Below are 24,733 nucleotides of genomic sequence, written 5' to 3'. Positions count from 1 at the left end.
TTGCAAAACTGTGAAAATATTGAAGACTACTGAATTATGCACTTTTAAGTTTGTAAACAAATGGCATATGAACTACATCTCCATTAACCTATTTTAAAAATTTATTAAGAAAAAATTTTCCATGAAATTTAGGTATTAGAAACCGAAAGGCAGGAGTTCCTGTCGTGACGCAGTGGTTAACGAATCTAACTAGGAACCATGAGGTTGCAGGTTCGATCCCGGCCCTTGCTCAGTGGGTTAAGGATCCCGCATTGCCATGAGCTGTGGTGTAGATCGAAGACGCGGCTCGGATCCCGCGTTGCTGTGGCTCTGGTGTAGGCTGGCGGCCACAGCTCCGATTCGACCCCTAGCCTGGAAACCTCCATATGCCGCGGGAGCGGCCCAAGAAATAGCAAAAAGACCAAAAAGACCAAAAAAAAAAAAAAAGAAACTGAAAGGCAGGCCATACTGAAACAAGATTAACTAAACTCATGGGGGGGGGGTCCAATCTATACATTTATAAATCAGAAATTAGATATAAAAAGCCAGTAATCTAGCTTTGAAATTAATATACTACTTATCCCTCAAGTTTCAAGAAAGATCTAACTGGACTTAAAAGCCAAGCTGATTTTCTTTTTAATAATCTGTAATAACTACATTGCATGGGCAGGGATTTTCTAAATATTACAAAACCTAAAATTAAAATTAAAAATTAAATGAATATGGATACTACTTCAAGACAAATAATATCAGTTCATTTTTAGTTATCAAAATAATCTCACGGTGGCACGAGCTAAGGGTCCAGCACTGTCACTGCAACAGCTCTAGTTCAGGTTCAGTCCCTGGCCCAGGAACTACAACATGCCATGGCATGTCTCATGGGTTCCACCCATTTCAAAATATATAACTGTTGCGTATTTAAATTTATGAAATAAATGTTATAACTTAAAAAGGTTTTCACTTTCAAATTTCCTCACCCATAAAATATATACTGATACCTTCACTTTCCAGAATTATTAGCATGATTAAATCAAAAGTATTTAGTACAGTATTTAGCAAAGTGACCCAGTTACACATACACATACATACATTCTTTTTCTGACATTATCTGCCATCATGTTCCATCACAAGTGACTGGATATAGTTCCCTGTGCTATACAGCAGCATCTCATTGCTTAGAATTCAAAATACGATAGTTTGCACATTCAGTTATTAACCATCTATGATTATCATTTCTATCAACTGTCTGATTACAAAATTATTTAGATGACCTGAGGCAATGGTTCCAAAATCCTTATAATTAGTGACTAATATTAGCAAGAACCTTACGCTGTATATTGCATTTTTCAAGGACTTCACATGACTTAATTCAATTTAATTTCCCCAAAATCTCATCAAGTAAATATGGTTAACACCTCCACTTTGTAGCTAAAGAAACGGATGTAATTAGAAGTTACAAGTACACATGTACATGTACAGCTCTGAAAGAGGCTCCCCAGAGAAAAAACTCAAACTTCTGACTCACCAAAATCTGCCCCTACTTCCTCCACTGCTTCACTTTTCCCTGCCTTCATGTACCCATTACATCCTTGTCCCCAAAGCAAACGTTCTAGCTATTATGAATGACCTATAGCTCACCCAATGAAGTAGTTTCATGCCTCTAGACCACGGTGCACAGTGCTTAAACTTTTCCAATCTTAATCAATAGTAAACACACCTACTCAGCTTTCATGACTGAGCTAAAGTTACAACTCTTTAATGATGCCCTAAACTGATATAGCCCACAAACACCCAACATCCTGAATAAGGCAAAATCCACAACTCTTTCCTAGCACTACGACAGATGCATCTACGATGGCAACATAAAAACTTTTGAGGACAAGATATAAGCAATCAAGTACCCATCCACTTTTCTGAAGTTGTATCATGAAACACCCCATTCTTTTTAATAGATCAATCTTCTGACAAATGACAGGGAATATACAAACTGGGAGTTGTAACCACATATTGGAAACTATCTAAAAAAGAAACAATAGGAGTTCCCGTCGTGGCGCAGTGGTTAACGAATCTGACTAGGAACCATGAGGTTGTGGGTTCGGTCCCTGCCCTTGTCCAGTGGGCTAACGATCGGGCGTTGCCATGAGCTGTGGTGTAGGTTGCAGATGCAGCTCGGATCCCGCGTTGCTATGTCTCTGGCGTAGGCTGGCGTCTACAGCTCTGATTCGACCCCTAGCCTGGGAACCACCATATGCCTCGGGAGCGGCCCAAGAAATGGCAAAAAGACAAAAATAAATAAATAAATAAATAAATAAAATAAATAAAAAAGAAACAATAAACACTGTCTTTATACAAAAGCCTTTAAAGTTATTTTTTTAAAAAAAAGTAAAAATAATCTAGTTAGCTTCTTTCAACAGAACCTAAAAGAAATCAAGACTTGCAAAAACTTTGAGATTGCACCTTTCTCAAAGCAGGGAGCAAGCTTCTGTCTGTTTCATAACTGCTATAACCCTAGCACCTAGCAACATGCCTAACATACAAGAGAGGCTCAATAAATGTTTGCTGAACAAAAGAATTACTTTCACCAGTTAATAGGTAATTTTTTTGGCCCAATCTGAACACACAGCATATGGATGTTCCCAAACCAGGGATCAAACCTCAACCTCAGCAGTGACCAGATCCCTTGCAGAGACAATGCCCGATCCTCAACCCACTGCACCATAGCAGGAACTTCAGTTAAGAAGTAATTTAAAACCCTTTTTATATTAAAAACTTAACCTAAATGTATTTTTTCCTCTTTAGGGCTGCATCTGCGGCATACAGAAATTTCTGGGCTAGGGGGTTGAATCAGAGTTGCAGTTTCCAGCCTATGCCACAGCCACACGGGATCCACATCTGCAACCTACACTGCAGCTTGCAGCAACTCGGGATTCTTAACACACTGAGCAAGGCCAGGGATCGAACCCGCATCCTCACAGACACAATTGGGTTCTTAACCCAGAGAGCTACAACTGGAACTCCCTAAACGTACTTTAAAATTTGCAAGAATCTCAAAAATTAAGCAAGAGAATCAAACAGTTTTTATTCTTGCAAAAGACCACTCTAACTAAATATCCCATCCTCTTCCCTCAACCCAACTAGTAATGCTAGTCTCTTCCTATTGCTACCCCAATTCAAATACCCCTTACTTATAATTTCAAATTTATTCATACTGATAATCTTTATAATCATTTTATCAGCTTGACAAATATAACAAATTTGTTACGGGAAAAACATACTTTTTACACAGGCAATACTTACTTTGTACTATAGAGTAGGACCATAAAAATGACTTTGCAAGTTTAAACCAAGCAAAGCAATCTGAATAATCAATGGGAAAAAAAAAACCCCACATTGTTCCATGATCTTTAAAATTCAAAAAACATTTAAAACTATTTAATGTTAAAAATGTATAGGGATATGAAAAACACTGTGTAATTAATGGTTACTGCGTTATAATTTAAAAGAGAAGAAACAATGAGAATTAGTGTTTTGTTTCTTTGTTAAAAAAAAAACTTACGAAGAGTAGACAGTGCTTATCTTCATCTTTTCCTCATATAAATTATGATTCAGAGTAAGTATTTTTTCCAAGCTTTGCTAAACTCTCATAACCCGTTCCAAGTTTGGAAAATACTGGAATTCCAACATTTTACCCTTCGCCCTTTCAATCTTATCATACACTTCCAAGAGTTCCTTTAACCTGAAATTTTTCCAGTCACTTCCTCTGAGACATCTTCAACCTGTCACAATCACTTTCTTCATTAATGTTCATAAATCTGCTTTTACTAAGTTCCTCAGAGTTCATATCTGTACTCGCCACATTAGGACTACTTCTTGATCCTATGACTTCCATCATATAAAGTATGGGACTGCCTTCTAAAATAGACCTAAACCACATTAAGTAGTTGATGATCAATTATTTGCTCAATTAATCTTTGTAACTTGGGAGTAAAGTTCATAGCAGCACCCCACCAGCTCTAACAGCTTTAACCCATGCTGCTTCCGAAATGAAACCAGCCTTTACTGGCAATGAAACTATGCAGAATGTTGTATTTACACTAAAACACGAACTAAGGAAGAAGGAAAATATGTGCTGCAGTGATTCTTTATGTTTCAACTGTTAAACTATACTTTTACCGTCAAGTTTTCTACCTCCAAAATAATGTATAAATCTTGGTATTAGTTTGGAAGACCAGAAACATTTATAATAATATTCATGATATTCCTCAAGGAAATCTCTTCAGTGCTTCCAAAAATCTATAACAACTATGAACTTGTAAATCAGAAAAACTTAAAACAAATAAAAGTTTCTTCAATTATTTAAGGTAAAAATAAAAATCTCAGATCCCTGACTGTGACTGAGATATAAACTGCCACAACCCAAAAAAGTAAAAATCAATCCAAAGAAATCTCCTAAATTGTATATAGACAAAAAATTGAAACGTTAACTAAGGTCTAGCATCAAAGTATCTGAGGAATTAAAAAAATAAAAAGGCAAAGATTACTCAGCCTGGAATTCCTGTCGTGGCACAGAGGAAATGAATCCAACTAGGAACCATGAGGCTGAGAGTTGGATTCCTGGCCTCGCTCAGTGGGTTAAGGATCCAGCGTTGTCATGAGCTGTGGTGTAGGCTACAGATGCAGCTCAGATCTGGCACTGTTGGGGCTGTGGTGCAGGCCCACAGCTGCAGCTCTGATTCAACCCCTAACCTGGGAACCGCCATATGCCGTGGGTGCGGCCATTTAAAAAAAAAAAAAAAAAGATTACTCAGCCTACAAATACTCGCAACCATCTAAGAAACCTGTGAAAAACAAGATAACAGTGGTTCTCTACAAGTGGTTCTTAGACTCTTAAGGTCCCAGGACCATCTCAGGTGTCCCTGAAAGTCAAAACTATTTCCAGAGTCATACTAGGATATTCTTTGTACTTACTATTTTGACATTTGCATTAATAGCGCAAAATCAAATCTGGCCCCTTAGGCCATAGAGTCAAATTGTACTAGCAGTGTATTCATCCTAATGGTTGTCATGCATGTATATTTAAGAGAAAATATGATTTAATTATTTCTAAATTTCTTGAAATATCTTGAAGAACTAACTAAATACCATCAAGCACTTTTATTTAAAGAATAACTTAAAAGTAAGCCCAGGAGTTCCTGTCGTGGCTCAGCTCAGATGTGGCATTGCTGTGGCTGTGGCATAGGCTGGCAGTTACAGCTCCAATTTAACCCCTAGCCTGGGATCTTCCATATGCCATGGGTACAGAGCTAAAGAGACAAAAAAAAAAAAAAAAAAAAAGCAAACACAGTAAGTTAGTTTAATCTTAATTAAAATATTCAGTGCTTTAGTGATAATCCACGTTTTCTATCATAAAAGACATTTCAAAATCTAAGTTTTACGTGTTTTTTTCCAAAGCCACAATTAATACATGGTAATAAGATTGTACGTAATTACTCATTAGTATAACATACAATACATTAAATCAGATAATATAGGTAGAAACCAGAAAGATCAAGCTTAAATTGTCACTGAAAAATTTTTACTTAAGTTTTCATAGTTCTTAGTTCTCAAGCCTAATTAACTATGTCATGTTATGTTAATCCTAGATAATCTGACAGACTAGTAAAAAGATACCAATAAAAAAATATTTAACAAGTTTGAAAACATCGTACTTCTAGTTCATTTACCTTACATAAAACAAGAGTTATCTGTCATTTGAAGTGTATTTTTACTACATGCATACAGGCATACCATGTTTTATAATGCTTCGCTCTACTACACTTTGAGACACTGAGGGTTTTTTTTTTTTTTACAAATTGAAGGTCTGTGGCAACCCTGAGTCAAGTAAATCTATCAGCACCATCTTTCAAAAGCATTTGTTCAGGTTGTGTCTATGTGTCACACTCTGGTAATTCTCACAACTTTCAATGCTTTCATTATTATTACATTTTTCTGCTGAAGTGACCTTTGAGGTTGCCACTGTAATTGTTTCAGGGTGTCATGAACTACAGCTACATAAAACAGTGAATTTATTGCTCAATGTTGTGTGTGTTCTGACTGCTCCCCCATCTCTCTCCCTCTCCTCAGGCCTTCCCAATCTCTGAGACAACAATATTGAAACTAGATCAATTAATAATACATCAGTGGATTTTAAGTGTTCAAGTGAAAGGAAGAGCTGCACACCTCTCATTTTAAATCAAAAATGAGAAATGACCAAGCTCACTGAGAAAGGCATGTCGGGAGTTCCCGTCGTGGCGCAGTGGTTAGAGAATCCGACTAGGAACCATGAGGTTGCGGGTTCGATCCCTGCCCTTGCTCAGTGGGTTAACGATCCGGCGTTGCCGTGAGCTGTGGTGTAGGTTGCAGACGCGGCTCGGATCCCGCGTTGCTGTGGCTCTGGCGTAGGCCGGTGGCTACAGCTCCGATTCAACCCCTAGCCTGGGAACCTCCATATGCCGCGGGAGCAGCCCAAGAAATAGCAACAACAACAACAACAACAAAAAAGACAAAAGACAAAAAAAAAAAATAATAATAAAAAAAAAAAAAAAAGAAAGGCATGTCGAATGACAAGACAGGCAAAAAACTAGGCTCTTGCAGTTAGCCAAGACATGAATGCAATGGAGAAGTTCTTGTAGAAAACAAAATGTGCTACTCTAGTGAACACATGAATGATAAGAATGCAGAAGAGCCTTATTACTGATATGAAGAAAGTTTTAGTACTCTGGAGAGAAGACCAAAGCAGCCACAACATTCTTAGGCTAAAGCCTAATCCAGAGCAGGGCTCTATCTCCATTTTCAATTCCATAAAAGCTGAGAGAGGTGAAAAAGCCACAGGAAAAAAGACTGAAGCTGGCAGATGTTGCTTTACAAAGTCTAGGGTCTGTCTCCCTAACATCAAAGTGCACGGTGAAGCAGCAAGTACTGATGTGGAAGCTGCACAAAGTTATCCAGAAAATTCAGTGAAGATAATTAATGAAGGTGGTAACACTAAACAGCAGATTTTCAATGTAGATAAAAGAAGCTTCTATTGGAGGAAGATTCCATTTAAGATTTCCATAGCTAGAGAGGAGAAGTCAATGCCTAGCTTCAAAGAACTGGCTAACACCTCTTGCTAGTGGCTAATGCAGCTGGTGACCTGAAGTTGAAGCCAATGCTCATTTACCATTCTGAAAGACCTAGAGCCCTTAAGAATATTGCTAAATTTAGCATAATTCTAGAAACTAAATCTTGGCCTGTACTCTTTTCTCTTTTTAGGTTCACACCTGTGGCACATGGAGGTACCAGGCTAGGGGTCCAATCAAAGCTGTGGGCCTACGCCACAGCCAGAACCATGCCAGATCTGAGTTGAATCTGGTGTTGCTGTGGCTATGGCTGTGGTCTGCAGCTGCAGCTCCAATGTGACCCCTAGCCTGGGAATTTCCATATACTGCAGAGGCGGCCTAAAAAGAAAAAGAGAGAGACAGAGAGATGGAGTCCATTTCCCCTAAAAAGAAAAAAAAAAAAAAAATTTGTGATTCTTGGAAAGAGATCAAAATATCAACAGGAGTTTGGAAGAAGCTGATTCCAATCCTTATGGATGACTTTGAAGAGGTTAATACTTTGGTGGAAGAAAGAATTGCAGATGTAGTAGAAATAACAACAAAAAAAGAATTAGAAGTGGTTAGAAGTGGAGCCTGAGGGAGTTCCTGTTGTGGCGCAGTGGAAGTGAATATGACAAGGAACCATGAGGTTGCAGGTTCAATCCCTGGCCTTGCTCAGTGGGTTAAGGATCCAGCATTGTTGGGAGCTGTGGTGTAGGTCCGAGATGTGGCTCGGATCTGGTGTTGCTGTGGCTCTGGCATAGGCCAGAGTCTACAGCTCTGATTCGAGCCCTAGCCTGGGAACCTCCATATGCCAAGGGTGCGGCCCTAAAAAGACCAAAAGGGGGGGGGGGCTGAAGATGTGATTAAATTTCTGCAATCTCATGATGAAATTACAACCAACAAGTAGTTTACTTCTTTGTAATGAGCAAAAGTAGTGTGAAGATGCTGTGAAGACTGGTTTTTCTATTTGTTTATTTTGCTTTTTAGGGCTGCACCCTTGGCATATGGAAGTTCCCAGGCTAGGGGTCACATCAGAGCTGTAGCTGCCGGCCTACACCAGAGCCACAGCAACACCAGATCCAAGCTGCATCTTCGACCTACACCACAGCTCACGGCAATGCTGGATCCTTAACCCACTGAGCAAGGCCAGGGATCGAATCACACTCCCTGACTTCAGACTATACTACAAAGCCACAGTCATCAAAACAGTATGATGCTGGCACAAAAGCAGACACAGATCAATGGAAGAGGATAGAAAACCCAAAAGTAAACCTACACACTTACCATCAATTAATCTACAACAAAGGAGACAAAAATATGCAATGGAGAAGAGACAGTCTCTTCAATAAGTGGTGCTGGGAAAACTGGACAGCTACATGTAAAAAAGAATGAAATCAGAAAACTCTAACACCATACACAAAAATAAACTCAAAATGGATGAAAGGCCTAAATGTAAGAGCAGATACTATAAAACTCCTAGAGGAAAACACAGGCAGAACACCCTTTGACATAAATCATAGCAATATTTTTTTGGATCCATCTCCTAATGTAAATAAAAGCAAAAATAAACAAGACCCAGTTAATCTTAAAAGCTTTTGCACAACAAAAGAAATCATAACCAAACTGAAAAGACAAACTACACACTAGGTGAAAACATTTGCAATCAATGCTACATACTGACAAGGGATGAATTTCCAAAGTATACAAACAGCTCATAAAGCTCCATATCAAGAAACAAAGCAGGCAAAAAACAGAAGACCTAAATAAACATTTCTCCAAAGAAGATACAGAGATACCAATAGATAAATGAAAAGAGGCTCAACATTGCTAATGCAAATCAGGGAGTTCCTTTGTGGCTCAGCAGTTAACGAACCTAACTAGGATCCATAAGGATGCAGGTTTGATCCCTGGTCTTGCTCAGTGGGTTAAGGATCCAGCATTGCCATGAGCCATGGTATAGGTTGCAGACACGGCTTGGATCCCTTGTTGCCATGGCTGTGGTGTAGAATGGCAGCTGTAGTTCTGATTCAACCTCTAGTCTGGGGAACTTCCATATGCCTCGGATTGCAGCCCCTGAAAAGGCCAAAAAAAAAAATAAGTAAATAATAATAAAAAATAAAAATGCAAATCAAAACAATGAGATATCACCTCATGCCAGTCAGAACTACCATCATCAAAAAATCTACAAACAATAAATGATGGAGAGGATAGAGAGAAAAAGGAACTCTCCTACACTGTTGATGGGAATGTAAACTGGTGCAACCACTCTGAAGAATAGTATGGAGGGTCCTTAAAAAACTAAAAACAGACTTACCATATGATCCAGCAATCTCACTCCTGGGTATATGTCCAGACAAAACTATAATTCAAAAAGAATCATAGACACCTATGTTCACTGAAGCACTATTCACAACAGCCAAGACGTGGAAACAACACAAATGTCCATCAACAGATGAGTGGATTAAGAAGATGTAGTACATAAAAGTGGTACCACTAAGCCATAAAAAAAAAGAATGAAATAATGCAATTTGCAACAACATGATTAGATTCTCATACTAATTGAAGTAAGTCAGAAAGAGAAGGATAAATACTATATGCTATCACTTATATGTGGAATCTAAAATATGGTACAAATGAACATATCTACAAAGCAGAAACAGACCCACAGACATGGAGAACAGACATGTGGTTGCCAAGGGGCAGAGAGGAAGGAGTAGGATGTACTGAGAGTATGGGGTTAACTGATGCAAACTATTAAATTCATAACAGATAACAAGGTCCTATTGTATAGCACAGGGAATGATATCTATTCTCCTGGGACAGATCATGATGGAAAATAATATATAAAAAAAGTATATATATGTATGACTGAGTCACTTTGCTGTACAGCAGAAATTGGCACATCATAAACCAACTATAAATTTTAAAAATAGGAAAAAAAAAAAAGCTACAATGAGATACCACTTCACCCTCAACAGGATGGCTGCTATCAAAAAAACAAACAAACAAACCAGAAAATAAATGTTGTCAAGGATGTGGAGAAACTGAAATTATGCATCGATGGTGGGAATGTAAAAAGGTACAGCTGCTATGGAAAACAGATGGTTCCTCCAAATATTAGAAAATGAACTATCACGTAATCCAACAATTCCACTTCTGTGTATATTCTCAAAAGAAGTAAAGCAAAGCCTTAAAGTGATACTTGCACACCATGGGTTCATAGTAACATTTGCAATGGCTAAAGCATGAAAGCAACCCAACCATCTACTGACAGGCGAATGATGGGCAAAATGTGCTATTTACAGACAACGGAGTATTATTCAGCCTCTAAAAGTTAGAAAATTTTGACACCCATACATTTATACAAAACATATAAAATCTTAAGACATTATACTAAGTAAAATAAATAAAGACAAAGTAGAAAGGTAGTTGCCAATATTGGAGTTAGGAGAGAATGGGAAATTATTGTTCAATGGGTATAATATACATTTTGGTTTCAGAAAATAAAAAGAGCTATGATGATGGTGACGGTTACAACATTTTAAATGTATTTAACAGCACTTAAAAAATGGCTAAGATGGTAATTTTCATGTTATTTGTATTTTACCATATTTTATTTTTTAAGGCAAAACAAAAAAGGTTTTCAGATATACAACTGCTAAAGAATTCATCACCAACAGACCAGCACAAGAAATATTAAAAGGTATGTCATTCAGGAAGAAGGAAAATGATAGCACACAGAAATCAAAGTCAACCAAAAGGAATGAAAAGTATGTAAATATCCGAGTGCACCAATTAAAAATGTACATTCAACTCCAAATCAGCTTTTCTCTGCCTTGCTTGGTAATAATGGAGCTGGTGCCTACAGACATTTCTCCTTGGCCAGCTGGCACAATGCTAACCTCTGACAGCAGATGGCACAGGAAGAATACTCCAGAAGGAAGGGTCCTCTTCTCATTACAGTGTGCTCTAACCTGCTTGCTCCAGTGGGCCCAGTGCCCCAAAGATATTCTCCCCAGGTGCCAACTTAAAACCAGTCTCAGGGACACATACACATAACCCCATGGGTAATTTCCTATCAAATTTTGTCAGGACACCAGAGGGCAGCCTACCTAATAAGAGTCAACAGTACTCCTACGAGTGAGAGGTTTCCCAGAGAATTATGCCAGTGCTCCAGGGGGCTCGCTTTTCAGTTCCAGCAAGAGGTTTTCTAATGATTTTTGTCAGCACCCAAAGGGAAGTTTCCTACTTGCCAACAAAAATCTGCAGTACCTAAAACTTCTCCAGCATCTAATTGAATACATCTCTTTAACAAGATCTGAATCTCAGCCTTGAAAATGGAGATAGAGCATCTTTGAAAATTCTCCACCCCTGCTACTCTGCCTCAGTCCTAGAGGCAAGTGGCTGCTCCCTCTACCTGCTATTCTATAAACTTTAAAGTTCTCTCTTGGGAGTTCCCGTCATGGCCCAATGGAAACAAATCTGACTAGTATCCATGAGGATGTAGGTTTGATCCCTGGCCTCGCCCAGTGGGTTAAGGATCCGACACTGCAGTGAGCTGTGGTGTAGGTCACAGATGGGGCTCCAATCTGGTGTGGTTGTGGCTGTGGGTAGGTCAATGGCTACAGCTCCAATTCGACCCCTAGCCTGGGAACTTTCATATCTGCAGGTGTGACACTAAAAAGATTTTTAAAAATAAATTAATTTTAAAAATAAAGTTCTCTTTTGCCCTTATATTTAATTCTGTTACTGGTTAATAATTCTTTATATTACACTTTCCCTATTCAAATTATTATACGGTTTCTGACCTGTGTCTAATACAGGATAGGCACTAGCAGTGGTACAGCAGATAGACCTACAAAGATCTGGAGTGGCCTGTTGTGTCCTTGAGCTTAAGCAGGAAATAGGATGCTAGTAACCCCTGGCATGCAGTGCCATCAAGTTAAGCAAGATATCACCTGTGGTTGATCATAATGAAGTGCCGACTGAAGGAAATATCCTGGGAACCCAAGTGACTGCTACACTTAACTGTTAAGACAGTAATGATGACTATAAGGTCTGCTATGTGAGATAGATTCTCTGTTCTTCAGTAGTATGGAATAACGAGTTCAGGTTCCTTAACTCTCAGATCAAATCACAATCCGAGAAATAGAGCACTTTCATGACAGTATATTTCTTTAAAAAAAAAAAAAAAAAAAAAAAAAAAAAAAAAAAAGGAGTTCCCGTTGTGGCTCAGTGGTTAACAGATCCGACTAGGAAACATGAGGTTTCGGGTTCAATCCCTGGTCTTGCTCAGTGGGTTAAGGATCTGGCACTGCCATGAGCTGTGGTGTAGGTCGCAGATGCAGCTCGGATCTGGCGTTACTGTGGCTCTGGCATAGGCTGGCGGCTACAGCTTCGATTCGACCCCTAGCCTGGGAACCTCCATATGCTGCAGGAGTGGCCCTAGAAAAAGGCAAAAAGACAAAAAAAAAAAAAAAAAAAAAAAAACGCTTATAATTCTTATAACCACAGGTTGAAAACTCAAAAATAAAAAAAAAAAATCAAATGCAAAATTTAACTGTTCAAACAGTTGAACTACATCATTACATAAATTCAGAGTCTCACTAACACTAATGTGAAAATAAGGGCAATGACTAGGAAAAGAACGGGGACCCTGAAACTTGGAATGGGAACATATGGTTCCATGGCTTCATTCCATAATGAACTGGAATGGAAAAAAAAAACAACAACAAAAAAAAAAACAATGTCAAACCTCCAGTAGGGTAGTTTTCACCATACTGTATCTAAGAAGAACAGCCTTTCTTTTCTTAAAAATCTTTTTATGATATCCTCATATGAAGCAAACTGCTGGAAGATGTCCATTCTCCTAAGATCAACCACAACCAACCTTGTTGCCACTAGACCCATAAGCTGGTTATAGTGGGACAGGTACACACTATGACCCAAACGGGAATAGCTCACATATCCAAAAATTCAAGATTTTGCTAACACAGAAAGGCAAAAAAAAAAAACCAAACCTGGGGGGACATGAATGAAATTAGATGCTAACAGTTATAAGACAAGGAGATTAGAATTAATTAACATTGGTGAGATCACCACAGATTCAGAACGTGATGTGTTAGCTTGTGTACTCAGAGACGGGTGTAGTGACTTAATTGTTAATTTAAACTTATACTCAACAATAACTGATTAGGGAAAGCCAATCAACACTACATTAAAAAGAGGAGTTCCCATTGTGGCTCAGTGGGTCAAGAACTCAACATAGTCTCCAAGAGGAAATGAGTTTGATTCCTGTCCTCACCCAGTGGGTTAAGGATCTGGCATTGCCACGAGCTGCAGCCTAAGTCACAGATTCAGCTCAAATCTGGTGTTGCTGTAGCTGTGGTATAGGCTGGCAGGTGCAGCTTTGATTCCACTCCTAGCCCAGGAAATTCCATATGCTGAGGGTACAGCCATAAAAAGAAAACAAAAGACAAAACTACACTTACTAACAAGAAACATTTAATGAGGTTTAATGAGGTTGAGATACCAGAGTTTCACTGTCATTATGTAGAAGAGGAAATCCAAAGGCTTAGGGAGACAGGAACACTGGAGTAAATTTATCCACTGCAACCAGTACACCTACTACCCAACTACATTCTCTAAGAAGGCCCAGAAGATGCTCTACTAGCAAGCACACCTGAAAACCTGTGGGGCTGCTCTCTTTTGTAGGTCAGTATGATGGCAGAGAATGTTACCACTGAGATGGGCTCCTTGATTTCAGAAGATAATGGGATCCCAAAGCAACAAAGGCCAAGTGGCAGCACTTAACCCCAAGGATAAGGGCAGCAGGGACGTACCAGTAATCAGAATGCTTTGGCCCGCTGGGATCTTTGGCAGTGGCTAATTGATCACGATGTTCCTAGGAATGAAATACATGGGCAGTTTAATCTATATACCAGGAAAATGTCTAAATCTGGTGGCCAAAAACTGACTCAAGTCATCAGAGTGGAAGTCATGGACATTCAGACCACTTTCCAGACCTAGTCAATTCATAGACCCACTGCCCCTTGACTGAGACCGAGTTGGCTTGAGAGAGGACTCTGCCATTACCACAAGTACACAACATAAATCTTTCTCCAAGTCTGCCCCCAAAATGACCTATAAAGCAGTGGCTTTCAATCAGGAGCAGTTTTGCTCCCCAAATCTAGAAAATCAACATCTACAGGCATTTCTAATCACGAGGGAGTTCTACTGACATCTGGTGCGGAGTACAAGGGTGCTGTGAAACATCAACAACAGCTACCATAACAAAGAATTATCTGGTCTTACAAGCCCCCTACGTGATCTAGAGAGTTATCTCCCTGATCTCATCTCCTACTACTCACCAACTTGCTCACTCACCTTCAACTAGTACCTGCTTGATGTTCATAAAACATGCACAATACTCTCTGGCCTCAGAGCCTTTGTCCTTGTCTGTTGTTCACTCTACCTAGAATATTATTCAGATATCCACATGACTCTCATTTCCTTCACATTTCTGCTTAAATGCCATTGTTTAAAATTGCACTGCCCCTTCCACTACAGCATACTGTGTTCCATTTCTCTTGTTTATGCTCCATTTTTACTGTTCCATGTATATCAGAAGTTCCCATCATGGCTCATTGGGAACAAATCTGACTAGGAACCATGAGGACGCACGTTCAATCCCTGGCCTTGCTCAGTGGGTTAAGGATCCGACGTTGCTGTGAGCTGTGGCATAAGTTACAGACAGCTCGGATTCCGAACTGCTGTGGCTATGGCGTAGGGCAGCAGCTACAGCTCTGATTCACCCCCTAGCCTGGGAACCTCCATATGCTACGGGTGCAGCCCTGAAAAGACCAAAAAAACCAAAAAACAAAAACCCTCTATATGATTTGATTAGCAGTTCTCTCTCCCATCACTAGAATGTAAATGCCATGAGAGCAGAAATTGTTGTACAACTTATTTCATTACTATATCCTCAGTACTCACGGTGGTTCCTCGTACATAAGAGACACTCAAACATTTGTTGAATGAAAGCAAGGATGGTGACTGGATGGAAAATAGGGATGTGGAATGCTGAGGAATTCTAATATAACTCCTAAAAAGTTCTTATTTTATTTGCTCAATACCCTATTCTTCTGAAAACAGTCACTTCAGTTCGTCAGATATTTCAACCACTTCTCCCTTTTTAAAAATGTGGTACTTTTTTCAATGTACTCAAATCTATCATTCTTTTGAATTACTTTTTTTCTTTTTGGTTTATGCATTCGTCATACCAAAATGTTACATTTACCTCTATTTTCTTTGGGTGCTTTAATAGTTTCATTCTCTTACATTCATATATTCAATCCCTCTAGAATCTGCTATGGAATCTGGAGTGAGAAAAAAGATCTAACTTTATTTTTTTTGCTGAAATAAGCAGCAGACTGTCCAAACGCCATTCAATGAACAATTCATAATCATATTCTAAAATAGACATCAATCTATTTATTTGTAATAATTTGTCTGACCATTCATATACGGGTGTTACATTCAAGATCCTGTAGAACGAGGTAACCACCTATTGCCCTACTTTTCCATTCCCCCATTGTTCTTTTAATTCACAAATGTTTTGACTATCTTTCACATACCTATAACTCCTAAGGAAATGGATCATTGCTTCATCAAATTCGACCCTGCTCACCATCAAAAAGGACCAAAAAAAAAAAAAAAAACCACCTGGATATTGACTGAAATAATATTAGTTTTATGGAACATTATTTTAATAACATTGAGTTTTCTAAGCCAGGAACACAATATATTTACTTTTTTTTTAAGAGTCATCAAAGCATGGTGGTTACAGATTCTCTGGAGTCTAGAGTCACACAACTTGAATAAATTCCAATCCCATTCTAAGCCAGCTAAATAACCTTTAAAAGGCACCTTACCTCTCCATTACCCTCAGGCACAGCACTATATCATAAGGTTGCTGTAAAGAGTGAGTTAAGATTCATATGCTTAAAACAATGTTCAATAAAAATTACTTGCTGTTGACAGTTATTATTTTATTATCATATCCTTAATTAAAGTCTTATCACTTTAAGTCTCATGTGTTTCTTGTTAACAGGTTTATCCCAAAGAATTTTAAATTGATTGCTTTGTGAATCGATCTTTTCTTAAAATATTATTTTCTAACTACTGATAGTCAAGTAATTGGGATTTGTGAGATTTTTTTTAAAAAACTTTATAACCAAGCATTTAACTGTTCTCCATTATAACCCTAGTGCATGTTCTTTTCCTCCAGACTATTTTCATTTTTGCACTTTTACTTCTTAGCCCTAAAATATTTTCTGCTAATACTCTTGAGATTTTCAGGTAAATAATACATCACCACAAAATAATCAAAAATCAATTTTCCAAAATTTACCCATCTCATTTCTTTGCCTCATCTAACTATACTGACTACAACTTCCAGAACAGTAATAAATAATTCTGATAGTAGTAGGCATCAATCCTAAATTTTAAAGGATGACTGTTGGATTTGAATAAATATGTTTTGCTAAAGGGAAGGAAATAAACTTCTATTCTTTTTTTTTGTTAAAGGGCTGCACCCACGTCATATGGAGGTTCCCAGACTAGTGGGCGAATCTGAGCTACAGGTGCTGGCCACATCCACAGTCATAGTCACAGCAAAAACAGACCCAAGCTTCATCTGCAACCTACGCCACAGCCACAACAACTCCAGATCATTAATCCACTGAGTGAGGCCGGGATCAAACCCGCAATCTCAGGGTTACTAGTTGGATTCTTTCTGCTACACCACAATGGGAACTCCTAACCTTCTACTGTTAGTCTTACAGAAAGAGACTTTATTGGAAATAAATATTAAGCATATCAAGGTCTTTTTTAGCATCTTGATATTAGATCTTTTCAATTTTGGCAAGTATTTTTAAAAACATGAAATAAGCTATTTCTCAAAAGTTACAAAGAAAGATTAAAAACTTGGGAAGTTGTTCTCTAAGATTAATTACCATTTCTTAAACAGTTATTAACCTATCCAGATTTTCTACTCCTTAAATCAATTTTGATAACATATTAGAAAATCTTCCATTTCTTCTAGTTTATATATCTAGAAGACCAGTTGAGTTAATCACATAAAAGTTATTTCAACAAATTATCACCAATCCATTATGGCTACAACTTTTTCTTCTCCATAATACTATTTTTTTTCTTCCTCAATTAAACCTGTCAAAAACTTGTCTCAAAAAAAAAAAAAAAAAAAAAAAAAAAGAGTTCCTGTTGTGCCCCAACAGAAACGAATCTGACTAGTATCCACGCGGATGCAGGTTCCACCCCTGGCCTCACACAGTGGGTCGGGGAATGGGCGTCACCATGAGCTGTGGTGTAGGTCGCAGACACAGCTTGGATCCTGCGTTGCTGTGGCTATGGTGTAGGCCAGCAGCTGTAGCTCCGATTTAACCCCTAGCCTGGGAACTTCTATATGCCACAGGTACAGCCCTGAAAAAAAAAGCAAAAAAGAAAAAAAAACTGTCTATTTATTGGTTTCTTCACAAGGAATCAGCTCCTACTTCTATCAATGTATAGATTTATGTTTATTAATTTTTTCAGTCTTTTTTGTCTTTCTCTTACATTAATGCTTTTACAATTACCTAGCATATTTTTCCGGCCTACAGAAAAGACTTTATAGATACTTTTTAAATAATCGAATGAATCCTACCTCCATCCTTCCCACCCTAGTCATATTTAAGATAGTTCCGAGGTTCTATGTTATTTTTTTAATATCTTAGAATATCTACTTGTCTTTTTTTTTTTTTGCTTTTTAGGGCCACACCCGCAGCATATTGAGGTTCCCAGGCTAGGGGTCTAATCAGAGCTACAGCTGCCGGCCTCCGCCACAGCCACAGCAACACAGGATCCGAGTCACGTCAGCTCACGGCAACACCAGATCCTTAACCCACTGAGCAAGGCCAGAGACTGAACCCACAACCTCACGGTTCCTAGCTGGATTCGTTACCACTGTGCCATGACAAGAACTCCTCAAAGTCATTATTTTCAACTTTGGTTCTTCCCTTGGGCTTTCCTTGAGTTGTAACATACAAAGTTGAATAGTAATTTATTTTTTATATTAAAAGCATTTATGGCAAAAAAAAATTTAATGTTCAACATTTTCTTCAGAGTTACATAAGATAGCTCTCCTCATATCCCAAGTTGTGATACAGCATGCTCTCGTTGTCATATTGTTTTTTATTGAGGTATAACTGACGTATAAGTCACTGTTATACTCTGAACAACTGATGTTAGCTTCAACTTGTTTAATCTAACAGTTGCTTAAAAGGTTTGTTTGTTTTGAGGGCCGCACCTGCAACATGTGGAAGTTCCCAGGCTAGGTGTCAAAAGAGAGCTGCAGCTGCCAACTAGGCCACGGCCATAGCAATGCCAGATCCAAGCCACATCTGCGAATTACACCACAGCTCACAGCAACGCCAGAGCCTTAACCCACTGAACAAGGCCAGGGATCAAACCCAAACCCTCACAGACACTAGTTGGGTTTGTTACCGCTGAGCCACAAGGAGAACTCCACTTAAAAGTTTTAAAGTTTCCAAATGGCTGGGTTGTTTGTATGCTTAGGATGCTTTTTTTTTTTTTGGCTTTCTAGGGCCACATCCACAGCATGCGGAGGTTCCCAGGCTAGGAGTCCAATCAGAGCTATAGCTGCTGGCCTACACCTCAGCCACAGCAACGCCAGATCCGAGCTGTGTCTGCGAGCTACACCACAGCTCACAGCAACACCAGATCCTTAACCCACTGAGCGAAGCTAGGGGTCGAACCCGCAACCTCATAGTTCCTAGTCGGATTCATTTCCGCTGCGCCATGACAGGAATGCCTGGGATTTTTTTCTTTTTTGGCTGCACCCACACATGCAGACCTTCCCAGGGCAGAGATCAAACCTGCCCACAGTGACCTGAGCTGCTGCAGTGACAAGGCCATATCCTTAACCCAGTAAGCCACAAGAGAACTCCTGGTTGAGTTGTTTTAATTGACACTGTGCTCATTTCAGCTTTATGGCACTGTGGTCAAAGAATATTATCTCTAAATTTTAAGGTTAAAAATTGTAATCTTTTCCTGAAGTATATATTGTGATTAATTTCTGTAATTATTCCATGAGAGGGTAAAAAGAGACATTTTGCCCCCAGTGTACCAAGTTCAATTAAACTACAGTTCCTCTAAACCACTAAAAAAAATTTTTCACTCACTGATTATAACTCAGCACTTCCCAGATTCAATCTCTGGTTTGGGAACTGAGATCCCACACTGAACCACTGCACACGGTGGCCAACTACACACACACACACACACACGTTTTATATACTTCAATGCAAGGCTTTTTGATACATAAAATTCATGGCAATTACATCCTCAATGTGAATTATATCTTTCACAAACAAAAAGAAATTTGTGGCAATTATTTCTGCCATGAATAGTTTTGATATTAAAGTTCTAGTATTTTGCTGTATATACTTTACATACACTGTTTTTTTGTTTGTTTTCTTTTGTCTTTTCAGGGCCATACCCGTGGCATATGGAGGTTCCCAGGCTAGGGGTCCAATTGGAACTGTAGCCACTGGCTTACACCAGAGCCACAGCAATGTAGGATCCGAGCCATGTCTGTGACCTATACCACAGCTCACAGCAATGCCGGTTCCTTAACCCACCAAGCAAGGCCTGGGATCGAACCCACAACCACATGGTTCCTAGTCAGATTCGTTTCCACTGCACCATGACAGGAACTCCACTTAACCTTTTTAAAAGGTCTTCAACTATGAACCTGCAAAATACTTAGGACACAAATTCCTACACTGGCTAGAAACTCCAAAAAACCCTTCAAAATCTAAAATTTAAGACCATATAACTTTAAAAAGTTGAAGTTACTGAGCAGCTCAGCAGGTTAAGGATCCAGTGTTGTTACACCTGTGACTTGGGTCACTGCTGTGGCATGGGTTTGACCCCTGGCCTTGTACAGTGGGTTAAAAGATCTGGCGTTGACGTGAATGTGGTATAGACTGCAGATGCAGCTGGATGTGGCATTGCTTTGGCCTAGGCTGGCACCTGCAGCTCCAATTTGACCCCTAGCCTGGGAACTTCCACATGCCAACACGCAGCCATTAAAAAAAAAAAAAAGGGAGTTCCCGTCGTGGCGCAGTGGTTAACGAATCCGACTAGCAACCATGAGGTTGCGGGTTCGGTCCCTGCCCTTGCTCAGTGGGTTAACGATCCGGCGTTGCCGTGAGCTGTGGTGTAGGTCGCATACGCGGCTCGGATCCTGCGTTGCTGTGGCTCTGGCATAGGCTGGTGGCTACAGCTCCGATTCGACCCCTAGCCTGGGAACCTCCATATGCCGCGGGAGCGGCCCAAGAAATAGCAACAACAACAACAACAACAAAAAAGACAAAAGACAAAAAAAAAAAGATCATACATCATGATCAAATGGGATTTATCCCAAGGATGCATGGATTTTTCAATATCTGCAAATCAATGTGACATACCGTATTAAGAATAAAAACCAGAGCTCCCATCATGGCTCAGCGGTTAACAAATCCGACTAGGAACCATGAGGTTGCAGGTTCGATCCCTGGCCTTGCTCAGTGGGTTAAGGATCCGGCGTTGCAGACGCGGCTTGAATATGGCGTTGCTGTGGCTGTGGAGTAGGCCACAGCTACAGCTCAGATTAGACCGCCTAGCCTGGGAAGCTCCATATACTGAGGGTACGGCCCTAGAAAAGACAACAACAACAACAAAAAAAAAAAGAATAAAAACCACATGATTATCTCAATAGATGCAGAAAAAGCTTTTAATAAAATTCAATAACCAGGAATTCCATGGTGGCCTAGTGAGCTAAGGATCTAGCAATGTCATTGCTGTGGCCCGGATTGCTGCTGTAACAGAGATTTGATCCCTAGCCCAGGAACTTCTGCATACTGCAGTCAGGCACAGTCAAAAAAAAAAAAATTTCAACATCCGTTTATGATAAAAAATTCTTCAGGAGTTCCCATCATGGCACAGCGGAAACGAATTTGACTACAATCCACAGGATGAAGGTTCAATCTCTGGCCTCACTCAGTGGGTTAAGGATCCAGCATTGCTGTGAGCTGTGGTGTAGGTCACAGAGACAACTGGGATCTGGCATTGCTGTGGTTATGGTGTAGCCCAGCGGCTACAGCTCCAACTTGACCCCTACCCTGGGAACTTCCATGTGCCACAGGTGCGGCCCTAAAAAAAAAAAAAAAAAAAGAAACTCTTCAGAAAGCAGGCACAGAGGGAACACACCTCCACATTATAAAAGCCATATATGACAAAACCACAGCTTACATCACACTCAACAGTGAAAACATGAAAGCATTCCCTCTAAGATCAGGAATAAGACAAGGATGTCCACTCTCACCACTTTTATTTAACATAATTTTGGGACTCCAGCCACAGCAATCAAAGAAACAGAAATAAAAGGAATCCAAATCAGAAAGGAAGAAGTAAAAATATCACTGTTTGCAGATGACATGATACTTTACATAGAAAATCTTTATGCCTCCAGAAAACTACTAGGGCTCATCAATGAATCTGATAAAGTTGCTAAATACAACAACTAACATGTAATTATTCTAATTAATTCTAGTTATTCTACTTAATATATAGAAATCTGTTGAATTCCTAAACATTAAACAAGAAACTCTCAGAAAGAGAAACCGTGGAAACTATCCCATTTACCACTGCATCAAAAAGAATAAAATACCTAAGAATAAACCTATCTCAGGAAGCAAAAGATACATACTCCAAAAACTGTAAGATGCTAATGAAAGAAACTGAAAACAACAAAAACAGATGAAAAGAGGTACCATGTTCTTGGATTGGAAGGGTCAATATTGTTAAAATGATCATACTACCCCCACTCAATCAACAGAGTCAATGCAATCCCTATTAAAATAGCACTGGCATTTTTCACAGGAGTTCCTATCATGGCGCAGTGGTTAACGAATCCGACTAGGAACCATGAGGTTGCGGGTTTGATCCCTGACCTCGCTCAGTGGGTTAAGGATCCGGCGTTGCCATGAGCTGTGGTGTAGGTCGCAGATGCGGCTCGGATCCCAAGATGCTGTGGCTCTGGCGTAGGCTGGTGGCTGTAGCTCCGATTAGACCCCTAGCCTGGGAACCTCCATATGCCAAAGGAGCAGCCCAAGAAATGGCAAAAAGACAAACAAAACAAAAGAAATAAAATAGCACTGGCATTTTTCACAGAGCTAGAATAATTTTAAAATTTGCATAAAAACACAAAAGACCCAAATAGCAAAAATAGTCTTGAGAAAGAAGAATGGAGCAGAAGGAATCACACTCCCTGGCTTCAGCCTATACTACCAAGCTACAGCCATCAAAACAGTATGGTAGTGACATAAAAGCAGACACACACATCAATGAAAGACACACAGATCAAGAGAGAGCCAAAAATAAACCCACACACTTATGGTCAATTAATCTACAACAAAGGAGGAAAAATTACGCAAGGGAGAAAAGACAGTCTCTTCATTAAGTGAAACTAGACAGCTACGTGTAAAAAAGAAAAATACTCTCCAACACCATACCCAAAAATAAACTCAAAATGGATTAAAGACATAAATTAAGACCAGATACTATAAAACTTGTAAAGGAAAACACAGGCAGAACACACTGACATAAATTGCAGCAATATTTTTTTGGATCCATTTCCTAAAGTAATGGAAATAAAAGCAAAAACCAACAAATGGGACCTAACTAAACTTAAAAGCATTTTCATAGCAAAGGAAATCATAAACAAAATGAAAAGACAATTTACAGACTGGGAGAAAATATTTGCAAATGATGTTACCTACCAACAAGGGATTAATTTCCAAAATATACAGACAGCCCATAGAGCTCAATATCAAAAAACAACATATACAATCAAAAAATGATCAGGGAGTCCCACTATGGCTCAGTGGGTTAAGAACCCAACTAGTATCCATGAGGATACAGCTTCAATCCCTGGCCTTGCTCAGTGGGTTAAAGGATCCAGCATTGCTGCAAGCTGCGGCATAGGTCACAGATGCAGCTCTGATCTGGTGTTGTTGTGGTTGTGGTATAGGCCAACAGCTGTAGCGCCAATTCGACCACTAGCCTGGGAATATTCATACACCATAGGGGTGACCAGTATGGGAAAAAAATAGGTCAGAAGGAAGTTCCCTTGTCGTACAATGGGTTAAGGATCTGGCAATGCCAAAGATACAGTGAAGGCTGCAACTGCAGCACAGGTTCAAGATCCCTGGCCCAGGAACTTTCACATGCAGTGGGTGTGCCCCCCCCCCAAAAAAAACAGTCTGAAGACCTAAACAGACATTTCTTCAGAGACATACAGATGACTAAGAGGTACACGAGAAGATGCTCAAGTTTCTATCATTTATAAAATGCAAATTAAAACTACAATGAGGAATTCCCACTACGGCACAGTGGATTAAGAATCCAACTGCAACAGCTTGGGTCACTGCCAAGGTGCAGGTTCAAACCCTGGCCCAGTGCAGTGTGGGTTAAAAGATCCAGCACTACCACAGCTCTCTGGCACAGGTCACAGCTGTGGCTCAGATTCAATGCCTGGCCTGGGAACTTCCATATGCTGCAGGAGTGGTCATTAAAAATTAAAATTAAAATTAAAAAACCCAATGGGATATCACCTTATGAGGGTCAAAATCACCATCATCAAAAAGTCTACAAACAATAAATGGTAAAGATGGTATGGAGAAAAAGGAACTCTCCTACACTGTTGGTGCAAACGTAAATTGGTGCAGTCACTATGAAGTATAGTGTGGAAGTTCCCTGAAAAAACAAAAAGAGGAGTTCCCATCGTGGCGCAGTGGTTAACGAATCCGACTAGGAACCATGAGGGTGCAGGTCTGATCCCTGACCTCACTCAGGGGGGTTAAGGATCCAGCATTGCCATGAGCTGCGGTGTAGGTCGCAGACGCAGCTCGGATCCCACTTTGCTGTGGCTGTGGTGTAAGCTGGCAGCTACAGCTCCAATTAGACCTGGAGAACCTGGGAACCTCCATATATCTCGGGGGCAGCCCCAAAAAAGGTAGAAAGACAAAAAAAAAAAAAGGAAAGACAACACAGAGAATGGGAGAAAACATTGCAAAATGATGCAACTGACAAGGGTTTAATGTCCAAAATACACAAATAACTCATACAACTCAATAATAAAAAAAAAACTAACAACGGAAAAATGGTCAGAAGACCTAAATAAACGTTTCTCCAAAGAAGATAAGCAGACGGCCAGCAGGCATATAAAAAAAGCTCAAGATGACTATTTTATTTTGTTCTTTTAGGCTTGCACCCATGGCATATGGAAGTTCCCGGGCTATGGGGTCGAATCAGAGCTGCAGCTGCTGGTCCATGCCATAGCCACAGCAATGCCTGATCCAAGCTGAGTCTGAGACCTATGCCACAGCTTCAGCAATGCAGGATCCTTTTAACCCACTGAGCAAGGCCAGCGTCAAACTCACATCCTCATGGATGCTAGTCGGATTTTTAACTCTCTAAGCCACAATGGGAAAGTCCCACATCACTAATTATCA

General features: G+C 39.6%; 1 protein-coding gene across 9 annotated transcripts in view; it reads right to left on the bottom strand.

Moving 5' to 3' along the window:
* The window catches only part of ZMYM4 (zinc finger MYM-type containing 4), a 170,141-nt gene that overhangs the window by 125,414 nt on the left and 19,994 nt on the right, over positions 1-24,733 (bottom strand). For 4 of the 9 annotated variants that reach the window (XM_021095909.1, XM_021095902.1, XM_021095905.1 and 1 more), the window contains exon 2: positions 13,940-14,001. The exons of the other annotated variants lie outside the window; for them this stretch is intronic. The gene's annotated coding sequence lies outside the window, so the exon portion shown is untranslated. The remainder of the gene's footprint in view (positions 1-13,939; positions 14,002-24,733) is intronic. 9 annotated transcript variants of the gene reach the window in all.

Source organism: Sus scrofa, chromosome 6 (genome assembly GCF_000003025.6).
Source record: "Sus scrofa isolate TJ Tabasco breed Duroc chromosome 6, Sscrofa11.1, whole genome shotgun sequence".
NCBI classification, from domain to species: Eukaryota; Metazoa; Chordata; class Mammalia; order Artiodactyla; family Suidae; genus Sus; species Sus scrofa.
The sequence above is the reverse complement of the archived record's forward strand: the minus strand, read 5'-3'. Positions and strand labels throughout refer to the sequence as shown.